The sequence below is a fragment of the Hypanus sabinus genome, chromosome 1 (assembly GCF_030144855.1).
Source record: "Hypanus sabinus isolate sHypSab1 chromosome 1, sHypSab1.hap1, whole genome shotgun sequence".
NCBI lineage: Eukaryota > Metazoa > Chordata > Chondrichthyes > Myliobatiformes > Dasyatidae > Hypanus > Hypanus sabinus.
The window spans coordinates 164,576,561-164,591,938 of NC_082706.1; the positions used below are offsets into that span (position 1 = coordinate 164,576,561).

The window sequence follows — 15,378 nt, forward strand, 5'->3', positions numbered from 1 at the left end:
AACAATTCAAGACAGCCTCACAGATGTCCTCCCCCCGTGTTTGGTCTTTTAGAGGTATCAACTCAATCAGTTCTTCCTGTGGCCCGGCAGAGTTTACATACCGGCAGAACAACGCTATTTGTTCAATATCACCTTTGTCTTTAGACTCGTCACAGGCAATCGAGTAGGCCACAGCTGAATTGATGTCTTTAATTTGCTGTCTTGTGATGTCTTCTGCCATTTTTATGGTTCTGTCTTTGACAGTCTTTGCAGAGAGGGGCATATCCCTGATTTTCTGCACAATTTCACTCTTGTTTTTAAAGTCCATGAATAGATGTTCTGAAATCTTAATGAAAGATTCTTTTATATATTCACCATCTGTAAACTGCTTCCCGTGCCTGACTATTTCCTGAGCGGCAATATAACTAGCGTATGTCGTTGGTTTTCCGGACTTCATCCATTGCTTGAAATGATTTTTGCTCAGATCAACCTTCCGCATCAGTTCCGAAACGGCTTTTTTTCTCTCATCTCCATCCGGATATTTTTGAGCAAAGGCTGCATGTTTATTCTAGAAATGCTTTGCAACATTTGACTTTTTGTTGTTTGCTAGTTTCTCATTGCATATTAAGCATACTGGTAAACCAGTCTCATCAACAGTGAAAGCAAATGAATCTGTCCACGTATCATTAAACGTACTGTTTTCTTCAGTCACTTTTCTTTTTTTAGAATTCTCCATAGTTGGCCTACCTTGGATCGAAAAATTAAAGAAATCGCGCACTGACGGGTGTCAGGTATTGGCAGTGGTGACGTATATTAATAGCGATAAAAACACGTTGTAGCGGTGTGCTCACACAGTCAGTAAACTGCAGTCGAATAACTTTATTCGAACTAAACAGCCTTGCTTTTAAGCCTCCCTCAACCTGGCCCCCATGGGCGCGGATGCTGCAAAAGACCAATTATTTCCCAAAGCAACAGGGAGCCACAGCACAGAGGTAAAAGAGCCGCATGTGGCTCCGGAGCCGCGGGTTGCCGACCCCCAGGTCAGACACAAACTACCATGCACAAAGCCATGCTGACTATCCCTAATCAATCCCTGTCCATCAAAATACTCATATATTCAGTCCCTTAGAATACCTTCCAATAGCTTTCCCACTGCTCATGTCAGGCTCACTGGTCTATAATTTCCTGCTTTATTTTTAGAGCCTTTCTTAACCAGAACAATATTATTCAATCCTCTGTTACCTCACATATCACTGAGGATGATTTAAGTATCACTGTTAGGGCCCCTGCAACTTATGCACTTGCTTCCCACAGGGTCCAAGAGAACACCTTGTCAGGTGTTACTTATCCAACTAATTTGTCTCAAGATCTATATAGGTTCTATGACCTCACTGCTGCTTTGCCTCACTTCTAAAGACTGCGTCCATCTCCCAAATAAATACACATGGAAAAAATCCAATTAAAATTTGCCCCATCTCTTTTAGCTCAATGCATAGATTATCCTTCTGATCTTCTAAAGGACCAAATCTGTCCCCTGCAATCCTTATGCTCTTAATGTATCTGTAGAATCCCTTTGGATTCTCCTTCACCTTTTCTCTGAAGGCAACCACATGCCTTAATTTAGCCCTCCTGATTTCTTAAGCATTACCTTGTTTCTCTTCATAAGTACCTCATTTGCTCCTACCTACCTATAAGTGCTATACACCTCTTTTTTTCTTAACCAGGGCTTCAATATCCCGTGAAAAACTAAGGTTCTCTAAACCTGTTATCTTTACTTTTTATTCTGACAGGCACAGACAAGCTTTGCACTCTCAAAAATTTACTTCTGAAGGCCTCCCGCTTACCAAGTACCTGTACACCTTTGCCAGAAGACAGCCTGTCCCATTACAGAGTTGCCAGATCCTTTCTGATAACTAGCTTTTTCCCACATTTACTTTGAAACTAGTGGCATTATGATCATTAGATGCCAAGTGTTCCCCTGCACAAAATTGTCACCTATCCTGTCTCATTCCCTAATAGCAGACCAAGTATTGCATATTCTCTTATTAGGACTTCTGTATACTGATAAGGAAACTTTCCCGACCACTTTTGACAAACACTGTCCCATCTAGTACTTTTACAGTATGGCAGTCCCAGTCAATATGTGGGAAGTTAAAATCACCTACTATAGTAAACTTATGTTTCTGGGAACAGTCTCCAATTTCTCTACAGATTTGGTCCTCTATATCCTGCAGACTGTTGGGTGGTCCATAATATAGTCCCATTGATGTGGTCACATATTTCTTATTCCTCATTTCCACCCATATAGCCTCACTAGATGAGTTCTCCAGTCTGTCAATAGACAATAGGTGCAGAAGTAGACCATTCGGCCCCTCGAGTCTGCACCACCATTCTGAGATCATGGCGGATCATTCACTATCAATACCCAGTCCCTGTCTTGTCCCCATATCCCTTGATTCCCCTATCCATCAGATATCTACCTAGCTCCTTCTTGAAAGCATCCAGAGAATTGGCCTCCACCGTCTTCCGAGGCAGTGCATTCCACACCTCCACAACTCTCCGGGAGAAGAAGTTTTTCCTCAACTCTGTTTTAAATAACTGACCTCTTATTCTCAATCTATGCCCTCTGGTACTGGACTCTCCCAACATCTGGAACGTATTTCCTGCCTCAATCCTATATCAAATCCTTTAATTAGCTTAAACGTTTCAATCAGATCCCCTCTCAATCTCCTCAATTCCAGTGTGTACAAGCCCAATCTCTCCAATCTCTCTGCATAAGACAGCCCTGCCATCCCAGGAATCAACCTAGTGAATCTACGCTGCACTTCCTCAATTGCCAGAATGTCCTTCCTTAAACCTGGAGACCAAAACTGTACACAATATTCCAGGTGTGGTCTCACCAGGGCCCTGTACAAATGCAAAAGGACATCCTTGCTCTTGTACTCAATTCCCCTTGTAATAAAAGCCAACATTCCATTTGCCCTCTTCACTGCCTGTTGCACTTGCTCATTCACCTTCATTGACTGATGAACTAGGACTCCTAGGTCTCTTTGCATTTCTCCCTTACCTAACTCTACACCGTTCAGACAATACTCCGCCCTCTTGTTCCTGCTTCCAAAGTGGAATACTTCACATTTATTCACATTGAATGACATCTGCCAAGTATCTGCCCACTCACCCAGCCTATCCAAGTCTCCCTGTATTCTCCTAACGTCCTCTTCGCATGTCACACTGCCACCCAGTTTAGTATCGTCACCAAACTTGCTGATATAGTTTTCAATGCCCTCATCTAAATCGTTGACATAAATCGTAAAGAGCTGTGGTCCCAATACAGAGCCCTGTGGTACCCCACTAGTCACCTCCAGCCAGTCCGAGAAACACCCATTCACTGCTACCCTTTGCTTTCTATCTGCCAACCAGTTTTCTATCCATGTTGAAACCCTGCCCCCAATGCCATGAACTCTGATTTTACTCACCAATCTCCTATGTAGTACCTTATCAAATGCCTTCTGAAAATCTAGGTACACTACATCCACTGGCTTACCCTCGTCTAACATCCTTGTTACACCCTCAAAAAACTCCAACAGATTAGTCAAGCATGATTTGCCCTTGGTAAATCCATGCTGGCTCGGCCTAATCCTAATACTGCCATCAAGATATGCCAGTATTTCGTCCTTAATAATGGACTCAAGCATCATCCCCACGACTGACGTTAGGCTAACAGGGCGATAGTGCTCCATTTTCTCCTTCCCTCCCTTCTTGAAAAGTGGGATAACATTAGCCACTCTCCAATCTTCAGGAAATGATCCTGAATCTAAGGAACATTGGAAAATGATTACCAATGCATCCGCAATTTCTCTTAGAACCCTCGGATGCAGACCATCTGGACCCGGGGATTTATTAGCCTTCAGTCCTATCAGTCTACTCATCACAGTTTCTTTACTAATGTCAATCTGTTTCAATTCCTCTGATATCTTATGACCCTGGCCCATCCATACATCTGTCCTGACTGAGCACTGCTGTGACATTTTTCCTGACTCTTTTTTCTGTTCCCTTTAATCCCTTCTGCTCTGAGATGCCTAAATCAACAGAACCCCAGAACATTGAGCTGCCAGTCCTGCCCCTCCTGCAACCAAGTCTGATTCATGGCTGTAATATCATAATTCCATGTGTTGATGAGCCCTGGGCTCATCTGCCTTTCCTATAGTACTTGTCGCATTGAAATATACACACCTCAGAACATGAGTCACTCCATTCTCAATTTCCTGCCTTCTCCCCATATCCCTTCATGCACTGACTAATCAAGAATCTATCAACCTCGACCTTAAATATACATACAGACTTGGCCTCCACAGTTACCCATGGCAACAAATTCCACAGATTCACCACTCTCTGGCTAAAGAATTTCCTCCTCATCTCTAAGAGGACGGCCCTCTGTTCCTGGGCTGTGTCTTCTGGTCTTGGAAGTTCTCACCATAGAAAATATCCTCTCCACATTCACTCTATCAAGGCCTTTCACTTATGTCCTTGGTACCTACCTAGGCCACAACCTCTGGTTGCTCACCCTCCCACTTAGGAATGCTGAGGCCTCGATCTGAGACTTCATGGATCCTGGCACCCAGGAGGCAACGTGCCATCCGGAGATCTAGTTCTCATCAGAAACCTTTTTCTGTTCTCCTAACAAATCCCCTATTACCACTGCTCGCCTCTTCTTCCCCCTTCCCTTCCAAGTCAGAACCAGACTCAGTGCCAGAGATCTGACCACTGTGACTTTCCTCTGTTAGGTCATCCCCCTCGACAGTATCCAGAGTAGCCTACTTGTAGTTGAGGGGGATGGCCACATTAGCTGTTTAACTCCTTTCCCCTTCCTGACTGTCATCTAGTCTCCTGTACCTTGGCTGTAATTACCTCTCGATATATTCTATGTATCACCCACTTGGCCTCCCAAATGCTCTGGAGTTCAGCTATTTTCATCTCCAACTCCTTAAAGCGGATTATTGGAAGCCACAGCTGGATTCACTTCTCGCAGGTGAAGCTGTCAGTGACACTGGTGGTCTCTGTCTTCCCACATCACGCAGGAGCATTCAGCTACCCTCACTGGCATCCCTACCATTCTAACTGTGCAAATATAAAGAAGGAGAACAATAAATAAACTGTAGGGGGGGGGGATCTACCTCCAGCTTTTTCACCCTCTCCTCTCTGAAGCCTCAAAGAGCTAAAGCCTCAAAAAACCACTTTAACAGTTCCCCTGCTCCTCTTCCCTCATCACAATTCAGGGCCCCAAAGTTTCCTTCGAGGTGAGGGGACACTTTAGCTGTTGGGATTGTCTATTGTATCCGGTCCTCCTGCTATGACATCCTCTATATCAGAGACTCAAAGTAGATTGGGGGGCCACTTTGTTGTGTATTTAATATTTCAGTAATATTATAAATATATTGTTTGATTAAGCATTTTTTGTTGTTTACATAATTCATTACAGGTACTTGAATGCCATGTGTCATCACGCCACATCATATGTGCACACCTCGCTTAAAGTAAAAATGAAACTAAGACGTGGATTCGCAGCCGTGTGTTTATGCTTTGGATCTACAAAACATTACAATATTGATGAGTTTGTTTTAAATGAACCTGAGATGACTACCAACTTGTTGAAGCACTGTGAGACATTTGAATTTTTAAAAACACACACCAGAGTATGTGTCTCTTCAGAAGAGGCAAAGAGAAATGGTTGAGTTTAAAAAAGAAGAAAGCAGAAAACTGACAATTTCTGGGGTTCAGATACAGTGAGTACTGCGCAATAATCGTACATTTAAAAATAAAAGCAGAAATGGCTGGCTACATCTGAAAGATAGACGTATTGGATTCCACAAGAGATAACTGGATATTGTATACTGAGCAAATTGTGCTGTAATTTGAAGCAAATAAAAGAGCCAACAAGAAGTGAGTAATACACACAAAATGATGGAGGAGCCCAACAGGCCAGGTGGTATCTATGGAAAAGAGTAAACCATCGATGTTTCGGGGTGAGACCCCTTCATCAGGACTCCTGTTTGTGATTAGATGAGAAGTGAGTGCCAGTTTTGCTGAGTGCACTGGATTTAAAGGCATACAGTATGCTTTGAACTTCGAAGTTGGGCAATCAATGACAGCAAGTGCATAAAAAGAGCTCCCTTTCAATCTGCGACCAAGATTTAAAAGGCAGAGTTTCGCAGCAGTTTCTGTGAGCTGGGTGATCAACGAGAGGGAACGTATAAGAAGAGCAGTACCACAATCAAGATTTAAAAGGCAGAGCTTCACGGCGCTTTCTGTAAGTTGGGCAATGACAAATTAATACAAGGAATTCATTGGAAAGGGCCAATAAACATACTTTGAGAATCTGGGTACAATTTAGGAAATTCTTTGGTCTATTGAGATTTTCTTTGTCCAGTCCCATTTGTTTTAACTTTTTTTTTAAACCTTTGATGACTGATACAGTTTTTAAAGAATGGGATAGATTGGGTATTAAATGCTTCCAGGATTTGTTTGTTGGAGGACGTCTTCTTTCGTTTCAGCAAATGTCAGCTAAATATAGTTTACTCAAAACTCATTTTTTTCATTATCTACAAATTAGAGACTTCCTGTGCTCTCAACTATATGCATTTCCTATAAGTTCCGATATGGACTTATTCGATGTAGTTTTTAATTTGAAATCTTTTTATAATGGTCCAATATCCAATATTTATGGTATGTTGCTAGGAATGAGAAACGTTCTTATAGACAAAATTAAAAATCTTTGAGAACAAGCTTTACAGACTTCAATTTCTGAGGAAATTTGGAATGAAATTTTTAAATTGGTTAACACTTCATCGTTATGTGCCTGTCATCCCCTTTTACAATTTAAAGTGGTTCATAGGGCTCACATGTCTAAAGAGAAACTATTTCATTTTTATTTGGATTTATCTCCTTTTTGTGATAGATGTAATAATGGAGAAGCTTCATTAATTCACATGTTTTGGACATGTCCGAGCCTTGAAAGATACTGGAAGGAAGTTTTCCAAACTTTCTCGGTACTTTTCAAGGTAAATTTTAAGCCTAACCCTTTGGCCGCACTATTTGGTATTGTTGGAGAAAAAGGCTTTGTTTTGGAGACACCTGATTTGCATATTTTGGCTTTTATTTCTCTTATAGCTAGGAGGGCGCTCTTGCTTAAATGGAAGGATGCTGTTCCACCTACTCATGCTGAATGGTTACAGGATGTTACGTCACGCTTAAATTTAGAGAAGATCCAATGTTCAGTTTTTGAATCTGGCCAAGACTTTTATACAGTGTGGGGACCATTTTTTGAGTTATTTTCAAAACCATTTATTTGTTGCAGAAGTATAGATGGTGGCTAATAATATATTTTATTATATGATAAGGGTCCCCCCCCTTTTATTCTTGCTTTTCTTAAGAGCTTTGACTTTGGTAGTGGGTTTAGATTTTTTTCTGTATAACTAAATTATTATATTTCAATATTACAATTTAATTTAATTTTTATGAATACAGGGTTTTGTGATTGTATTTTTAATACAATGTATTTGGTACTATTTTATTTCTTTCTTTTGACATATATATCTTCTTGTACTCGGTATTCCTTTATGCAGAAACTAATAAAGATATTGAAAGAGGGAACGGCTAATAAAAATAACGCAAGAGCAAGCAGAGCGGCCATTCTTTTGAGTGGGCCAGTTTTAGAGTGGCTTTGGCTCATTAGGATTGGGCAAGGTAAGTTTCTCTCTTTCTGTTCTTATTTATCCATTCCTGGTCTGTTAATGCGGAGTAAGAATAGCTCCAGGGTGGTGTCTTGCACTGTGTGGGATGTGGGAATTCTGGGAGATCTCCTGGATAAACATATCTGCACCAGGTGCACTGAGTTGCAGCTCCTGTGAGAATGTATTAAGGAACTGAAGTTGCAGCTTAATGACCTTTGACTCATATGGGAGAATGAGGAGGTGATAAACAGGAGCTATAAGGAGGAGGTCGCTCTTAGGCTGCAGGAGACAGGTAAGTGTGTGACTGTCAGGAGGAGGCAAAATGCATAGCCAGTGCAGAGTACACCTGTGGCCAGTCCCTCAATAAAAAGTGTAGGCCTCCGGTAGTCTCGATAGACCATGAGTTTGTGCCTTGGAAAGTTTCCAGGGCGCAAACCTGGGCAAGGTTTTTTTTATATGGAAGACCGACAGTTGCCTATGCTGCAAGTCTTCCTTCTCCACGCCATCGATGTTGTCCAAGGGAAGAGCATTACAACCCCTACAGCTTGGCACCGGTGTCATCGCAGAGCAATGTGTGGTTAAGTGCCTTGCTCAAGGACACACACACAGCCTCAGCCAAGGCTCGAACTAGCGACCTTCAGATGACTAGACGATCGCCTTAACCACTTGGCCACACACCAACACAATAGAAAGTATATAACTCTAAATAATATTGAGGGGAAAAACCTACCGGGAGAGGGGGAGTGTTGGAGCCACAGTGACCAGCTCTCAGGCCGTGAGTCTGGTGCTGTGGCTCAGAAGAGCATAGGCGAGGTTCTGTAGGCATGATAGGATGGAATGTTGCCTCCCAGGTGCCAGGGTCGGGGAGAGATTGAACAGCCAGAAGTCTTGGGTATATTGGCACCAATTGGCAATCAAGGTGAAGAGGGTAGACTTGACAGGTGATGAGGAACTGGTGCAGGGGGCAGGGGTTCACCTTTATGGATCATTGGAATCTCTTCTGGAGAAGGTAAGACCTGTATAAAAGGTATGGTTTACATCTGAAGCCAAGGCAGGATGGTCAGGTTTGTTAGAGTTGTTTGGAAGGATTTAAACTAATTTGGCAGAGGGATGGGAACCAGAGTGATACTGCTGAAGATGACGTAGTTGGGTAAAAGGAGGCATTGTGTAGCATGACTCCTAGCAGGAAGAGTCTGATGATAGGGCAAAATTGCAGTCAACGAGATGTGCAGCAATGTAAAAGGTGGACAAATCAAAAAGGGTGAATATAAGACTAAAGTTATATTTGAATGTGTTCAGTGTATGGAATAGGGTTGATGAACTGTTAGCACAGTTGCAAATTAGCACGTATGATGTAGGCATCACTGAATTGTGGCTGAAAGAAGATTATAACTGGGAGCTCAAGGTCTAGCAGGGGTCAGCAACCTTTACCACTGAAAGAGCCATTTGGACCCATTTCCCACAGAAAAGAAAACACTGGGAGCCGCAAAACCCGTTTGACATTTAAAATGAAATAACACTGCATACAACGTTTTGTTTTGCCTTTATGCTATGTATAAACAAACTATAATGTGTTGCATTTATGAAATTGATGAACTCCTGCAGAGAAAATGAAATTACATTTCTGCATGCAACAAAAACATTTTGAACTCCGAAAAAAAGACGTTGGGTTGAAGGTTACTTTTAAGTAAAATACTCAACGTCTATTTGAGTCCTTCTTGTATTTATGAAAAATGCCAAACTTAAATTTGCCGCCAGCAGCAAACCAAAAATAATGTCAGCCAGCTGTCAACCTGAAAAATAAAAGGACTATTTCACTGAACAATGAAAACATATGAATATACGTAAAATAATAGGCAATTAAAATATTTATCATACTTGGTCAGGTTGACTCACACCTGACAATGCAGTCGTATTCAGTAGGGATGGATCGATGCTTAGGGGAGTGACCGGGAAGGATAATGTGTTTTTTTCCTCTCTGAACTCACAGAAGCGTTTCCCAAACGATGTTTGCATTGCGATGATTGCAGAATGTAAATACTCCGAATTTATCATGTCGTGACCTTGTTTGAACTCTCTCAAATTGGGGAAGTGAGACAATGTGCCTTTCTGTAAATCTCTGGCAAGCACTGTCAACTTGCGCTCGAATGCCAAAACATCCTCCAACATGTGCAGGGCTGTACGTCCTTACCCCTGAAGAGCTGTGTTCAGCGTGTTCAGGTGCACTGTCATGTCTACCATGAAGTGTAGCTTTTCCAGCCACTCTGGCTGTTCCAGCTCAGGAAAGGTGAGCCCTTTGCTGCCCAGGAAAGTTTTCACTTCTTCCAGACACGCGACAAAGCGTTTCAGCACCTCCCCTCTGGACAGCCAGCGATAAAAACACGTTGTAGCGGTGTGCTACACACAGTCAGTAAACTGCAGTCAAAGATAGCTTTATTCGAACTAAACAGCCTTGCTTTTAAGCCTCCCTCAACCCGCCCCCCATGGGCGCGGATGCTGCAAAAGACACGTACTCACAAACCCCCGTAGGCTATCTCCCTTAGCCTGAACGCCGGTTCGGATGTGTCAGGAAATGGGTCGCCACAACGTCTTATTTAGATTGTACAAGATCACCATAATCTTCAAATTTAGAATTACATTTCAAAAACTAACAAACTAACATAAAATACATTTTAATTAAATACTGACCAATTATTTCCCAAAGCAACAGGGAGCCGCAGCACAGACGTAAAAGAGCCACATGTGGCTCCGGAGCCACGGGTTGCCGACCACCGGTCTAAGGATACACATTGTATTGAAAGGACAGGGAGGAAGGCAGAGAGGTGGCATGGCTCTGTTGGTTAAAAAATTTAAATCAAATCATTAGAAAGAGATAACATAGGGTTGGAAGGTGTTGAATTGTTGTGGATAGAGCTAAGGAACTGCAAGGGTATATTGTCTCTGATAGGAATTGTGTGTAGTAAGGATGTAGTCTACAAAGAGAGGCAATTTCTATAAAGTCCATGAGATGGCTTTTTAGAGCAGCTTATGGTTGAGCCCATTGGGGGATCATCTGTTCTGGGTTGGGTGTTGTGCAATGAGCCACAATTGATTAGAAAGCATGAGGTAAAAGAACCCTTAGGGGAAAGTGATATTAATATTGAATTAATCCTGAAGTTTGAGAAGAAGCTGAAGTCAGATGTATCAGTATTACAGTGGATTAAAGGGGATTACAGAGGTTTGAGCAAGGAGTTGGTCAAAATTGATGAGAAAAAACACTGGCCAGGATGATGGCAAAGCAGCAATGACAGTAATTTCTGGAAGCAATTCGGAAGACCCAGGGTATATACATCCCAAAGAGGACTAAGTATTCTAAAGTCAAGATGACACAACCGTGGCTAACAGGAGAAGTCAAAGCCAACATAAAAGGCAAATAACAGAGCAAAAGAAGTTTACTAGCATGCTGCCTGGTTTAGAGGACATGTTTTCTCACGAGAGGCTGGCTGCACTTGGGTAGTTTTCTCTGGAATGCCGGAAAGTGAGATGAGATCTTGGGAGTTTAACAAGATTATGAGAGCATAGATAGAGTGGACAGAGTGTATCTGTTTCCTGTGGTTGAAATGTCTAACACCAGAGGGCATGCATTGAGGTTGAGAGGGGGTAGGTTCAAGGGGGATGTGAAGAGTAAGATCTTTTTAGTAATGGTCTTTTAAGAATCATTAGATTCTGGAATGGACCTGGAAGAATGGAAAATTGCAAACGTCACTACACAGTACAAGAAGGGAGAGAGGCAGAAGAAAGGAAAAGTGTAGGCCAGTTAGTCTGACCTCAGTAGTTGGTTGTTAAGATGTGTTTTCAGTGTACTTAGTCAGGGTCGTCATCAGCATGGTTTCCTCAAGGGAAAATCTTGCCTGACAAATCCATTAGAATTCTTTGAAGAAGTAACAAGAAGGATGGACAAAGTTGCAAAGTTTGCAGATGATATGAAGCTAGCTCGAGGGACAAGCAGTTTTGAGGAAGTAGAGAAGCTACAGAAGGACTTAATCGGGTTAGCAGTACAGGCAAAGAAATGGCAAATGGAATACAGTGAGAAATGTATGGTCACAACTCTGGCAGAAGAAATAAAAGGGTAAACTATTTCCTAAATGCAGAGAAAATACAAAAATCTGAAATGCAACTTGGGAGACCTTGTGCAGCTTTTCCTAAAGGTTAATTCCCAGGTTGAATCTGTGATGAGGAAGACAAAAGTGATGTTAGCATTCATTTCAAGAGCAAGGATGTAATATTGAGGCGTTATAAAGTACTAGTGAGGCCTCACTTGCAGTATCGTGAGCAGTTTTGGGTCCCTTATATTAGAAAGAATGTGCTGACGCTGGAGAGGATTCAAAGGAAGTTCATGAAAATGATTCCAGGATTGAATGGCTTGTCATTTGAAGAGTGATGACACAGCCTGTATTCACTAGAATTCAGAAGAATGAAGGCTGATGCAATTGAAACCTATCGAATGGTGAAAGGCCTTGATGTGGAGAGGATGTTTCCTATGGTGGAAGAGCCTAAGACCTGAGGACATAGTCTCAATAGAGGGGGCATCCTTTTAGAACGAAGGTGAGGAGGAATTTCTTTAGCCAGAAGGTGGTGAATCTGTGGAATTTATTGCTGCAAGTGGCTATGGAGGCAAAGTCTTCTGTATATTTAAGGGCAAGGTTGATAGATTCTTGATTGGTCAAGGCATGAAGAGATGCAGGAGGATGGGGCCGAGAGGAAAAATGTATCAGCCAACATAAAATGCCGTTGCAGACCCAATGATCTAATTCTGAGCCGGTATCCTGTTGTCTTATGGTCTTAATTGTTCCAACCAAACAAGATGAAATCAGCTTTGCTGATATCATGAAAGTAATGCAGGAACATTTAGAACGGAAACCACTGTTGATTGTCTATTTCAGCATAAGCGGCTGAAATGAAGAGATCGTCTGAGCTTTGTCAGGTCAATGGTGGGCTTAATGATGCACTAAGGGGTAGTTTAGTTTGTGGAATCCTACAAGAGAGCATTCAAAATGGATCCTAACCGAAGTACAGCTTAAATTTAACAAAGCAGTTGAAATAGCTGCATCAATGGAAACAGCAGAGATGCAATTAATTTGCAGTTAGGAATGAAGGTGATCATGAAAAGAATTGCAGCGTCTAAGCAGAAACCTGACTGGCTGAACGAATTGTGTTACCTTTGTGGTAGGGGCTCGTGCACACCAGACCAATGCAGGTTTAAGGGTGAAGCTTGCAGAAAGTGCAATAAAGTAGCACACATTCCAGAGCATGTTGGGCTCTTGAATAAATGGGACAATAATAAATGGACCGCTCAGGGAAGAGAAGCAGCTGAGAAGTTGCTGTTTCAAACACTAATTGGCATTCTGTTGATGAAAAATCAGATGATGAGAGTGACACAGGACTGAGCAGACTTGAAATTTACAAAGTGAAAACTATTAAGAGACAACCAATATGGCTCACACCAGAAGTGAACGGCATTTAATTAAAATGGAATTGGACACAGACTCAGTTGATTCAGTCAGTCCACAAAAAGAGTTTGAACAGCATTTCAAAGATAGTGAACTGAAGCCTACAGGTACCCAATTAAGAACTTATACCGGAGAAAAGATATCTCCTATAGAAATGATATTTGTGACAGTGAAATACAACAACCAACAAGCCACTTTGGACATGAATGCAGTAAAAAACAGAAGAGCTGGCATTGTGGGGTTGTGAGTGACTGAAACAACTGCATGTTGATGGGAGATCCAACCACAATTCGTATGCCATGTCCCCTCCAAAAGAGTCAGCTGAAAGCAAATTTAAAAAGCTATTGAATGATGCCACAACAGTGTTCTGAGATGGCACTGGAAACTGCAAACATATCAAAGGTAAAATAGTGTTAAATGAAAATGCCAAAACCAAGCTTTACAAAGCTGGTCCGATTCCTTATACCATTTGTGAGAAAATAGCCAGTGAGCTAGATCGCATACAGGCTGAAGGAATTCTTTCCAGGGTTAAGTGGAGCCCATGGACAATGCCAGTGCTCTCAGCAGCCAAGAAGAATGGGCCTGTCAGGATCTGTGGTGATTTTAAGGTCACGATCAACCCAGTAGATAAAGTACATCTTATATCCTCTGCTCAGGATAGGGTAATCTTTGCAAACCTTTCTGAAAGGAAACACATCAGCAAGGAGAACTCAGTTGACACCTACCTACACATAGAGATGGAAGAAGATCCCAAAGTTTTTCTCACCATAAACACTCACAAAGGGGAATATTGCTATGACAGGCTTACTTTTGGGGTAACATCTGCACTCTGGCAGAAAGCTACGGATCGATTACTGCATGGCTGCCCAGGCACTCAGTGTTAACTGAATGACATTATTGCTACTGGTAAGATGACAGGGAATATCTCCAAATTCTCAAGACAGTGTTAATAAGATAAGATTATGGACTCGTTGCATGATGCAACAAGTGTGAATTCTTTAAAACAAGCATCACTTACCGTGGTGACATTATTGAAGCACAAGGACTACACAAGTATACTGAGTAACTTTAAGCAGTGGTGCATTCCCCAAGGCCAGAGGACTTGTCACAGTTGTGTTCCCTTTTTAGGATTTACTAATTATTCTAGCAGGTTTCTGCCAAACCTGGATACTGTGCTCCACCCTTTGAACCCATTACTGTAAATCGCGAAGAATTGTGAAGCGACTTTCCGAAAGGTAAAGGAAATGGTGACATCACACGGTATGATCCGCATAGTCCAGCGAAGCTCCCCTGTGACACCTCACTGTATAGTACAGTTGCAGTCATGTCATGTTATGAGTGATGGATGTGAAAGCCTTTGCATTGTGCTCCCTCACCACTGCAGAGAAAAACTATGCACAGATTGGCAGCGAGGCCTTGCGTCTGGTTTGGGGTATAAAAGGTTTTAACCAGTACTTGTATGGGAGAGCGTTTGCCCTCGTAACTGATGGTCAACCACTAGTGTCGATTTTCTATTCACAGAAGGGGACGCCACTAACAGCAGCAGCACGAATGCAGAGATGGGCTCTGTTTTTTGGAGGACACTATTACAAGATCGAATGCAAGAGGACAACTAATCATGGGTATGCTGCTGGAGCATCTTGGAGAAAGGAGAAGTAAGGTGGCCCAAGCTTCTGAAACCACTCCCTACAGTTCCTGAGTCCACTCCTACAACCACAACAGAGGAGGCCCCAAAACCTGAGATTGTTTCACAGCCACGTCTCACCTGCCAAGCAGAGAGACACCCCCTACCCTGTCAGGAGAGACACTATCCCACAATGGTAAGACAGCCTCCACAGCGATTAAACCTTTAGGCGTGAACGGGACAATTGAAAGTTTACTAAGCTGTGGATGCTGAGATGCATTCTCTGTTAAGTTGGAATTTACAGCTATGTAGGGAGGAGTGTTGTGTATTTAATATTTCAGTAATCTTTGAGTAATATTGTAAATATTTACTATAATTCATAATGGGTTACATGTAAAAGTACGTGATTACCATACATCATCGCACCATCATGTTATACACACACCTCACATAAAGTAAAAATGAAACTTTGACACACATTCCCAGCTCTGTGTTTTTGCTTTGGAGTTACAAAACATAACACACTACACTGAGCATCTTTGCTCTATCTGCCACA

The 15,378-nt window shown here is 42.1% G+C and overlaps 1 long non-coding RNA gene across 1 annotated transcript; it reads left to right on the plus strand.

Annotated features, from left to right (window-relative positions):
* Positions 1 to 545: 545 nt before the first annotated feature.
* On the plus strand, positions 546 to 15,012 carry LOC132399840 (uncharacterized). The gene is made up of 4 exons (XR_009514120.1): positions 546 to 770; positions 5,459 to 6,286; positions 7,602 to 7,722; positions 14,720 to 15,012. It is a non-coding gene; the product is annotated as an uncharacterized LOC132399840 (long non-coding RNA).
* The last annotated feature ends 366 nt before the right edge of the window (positions 15,013 to 15,378 follow it).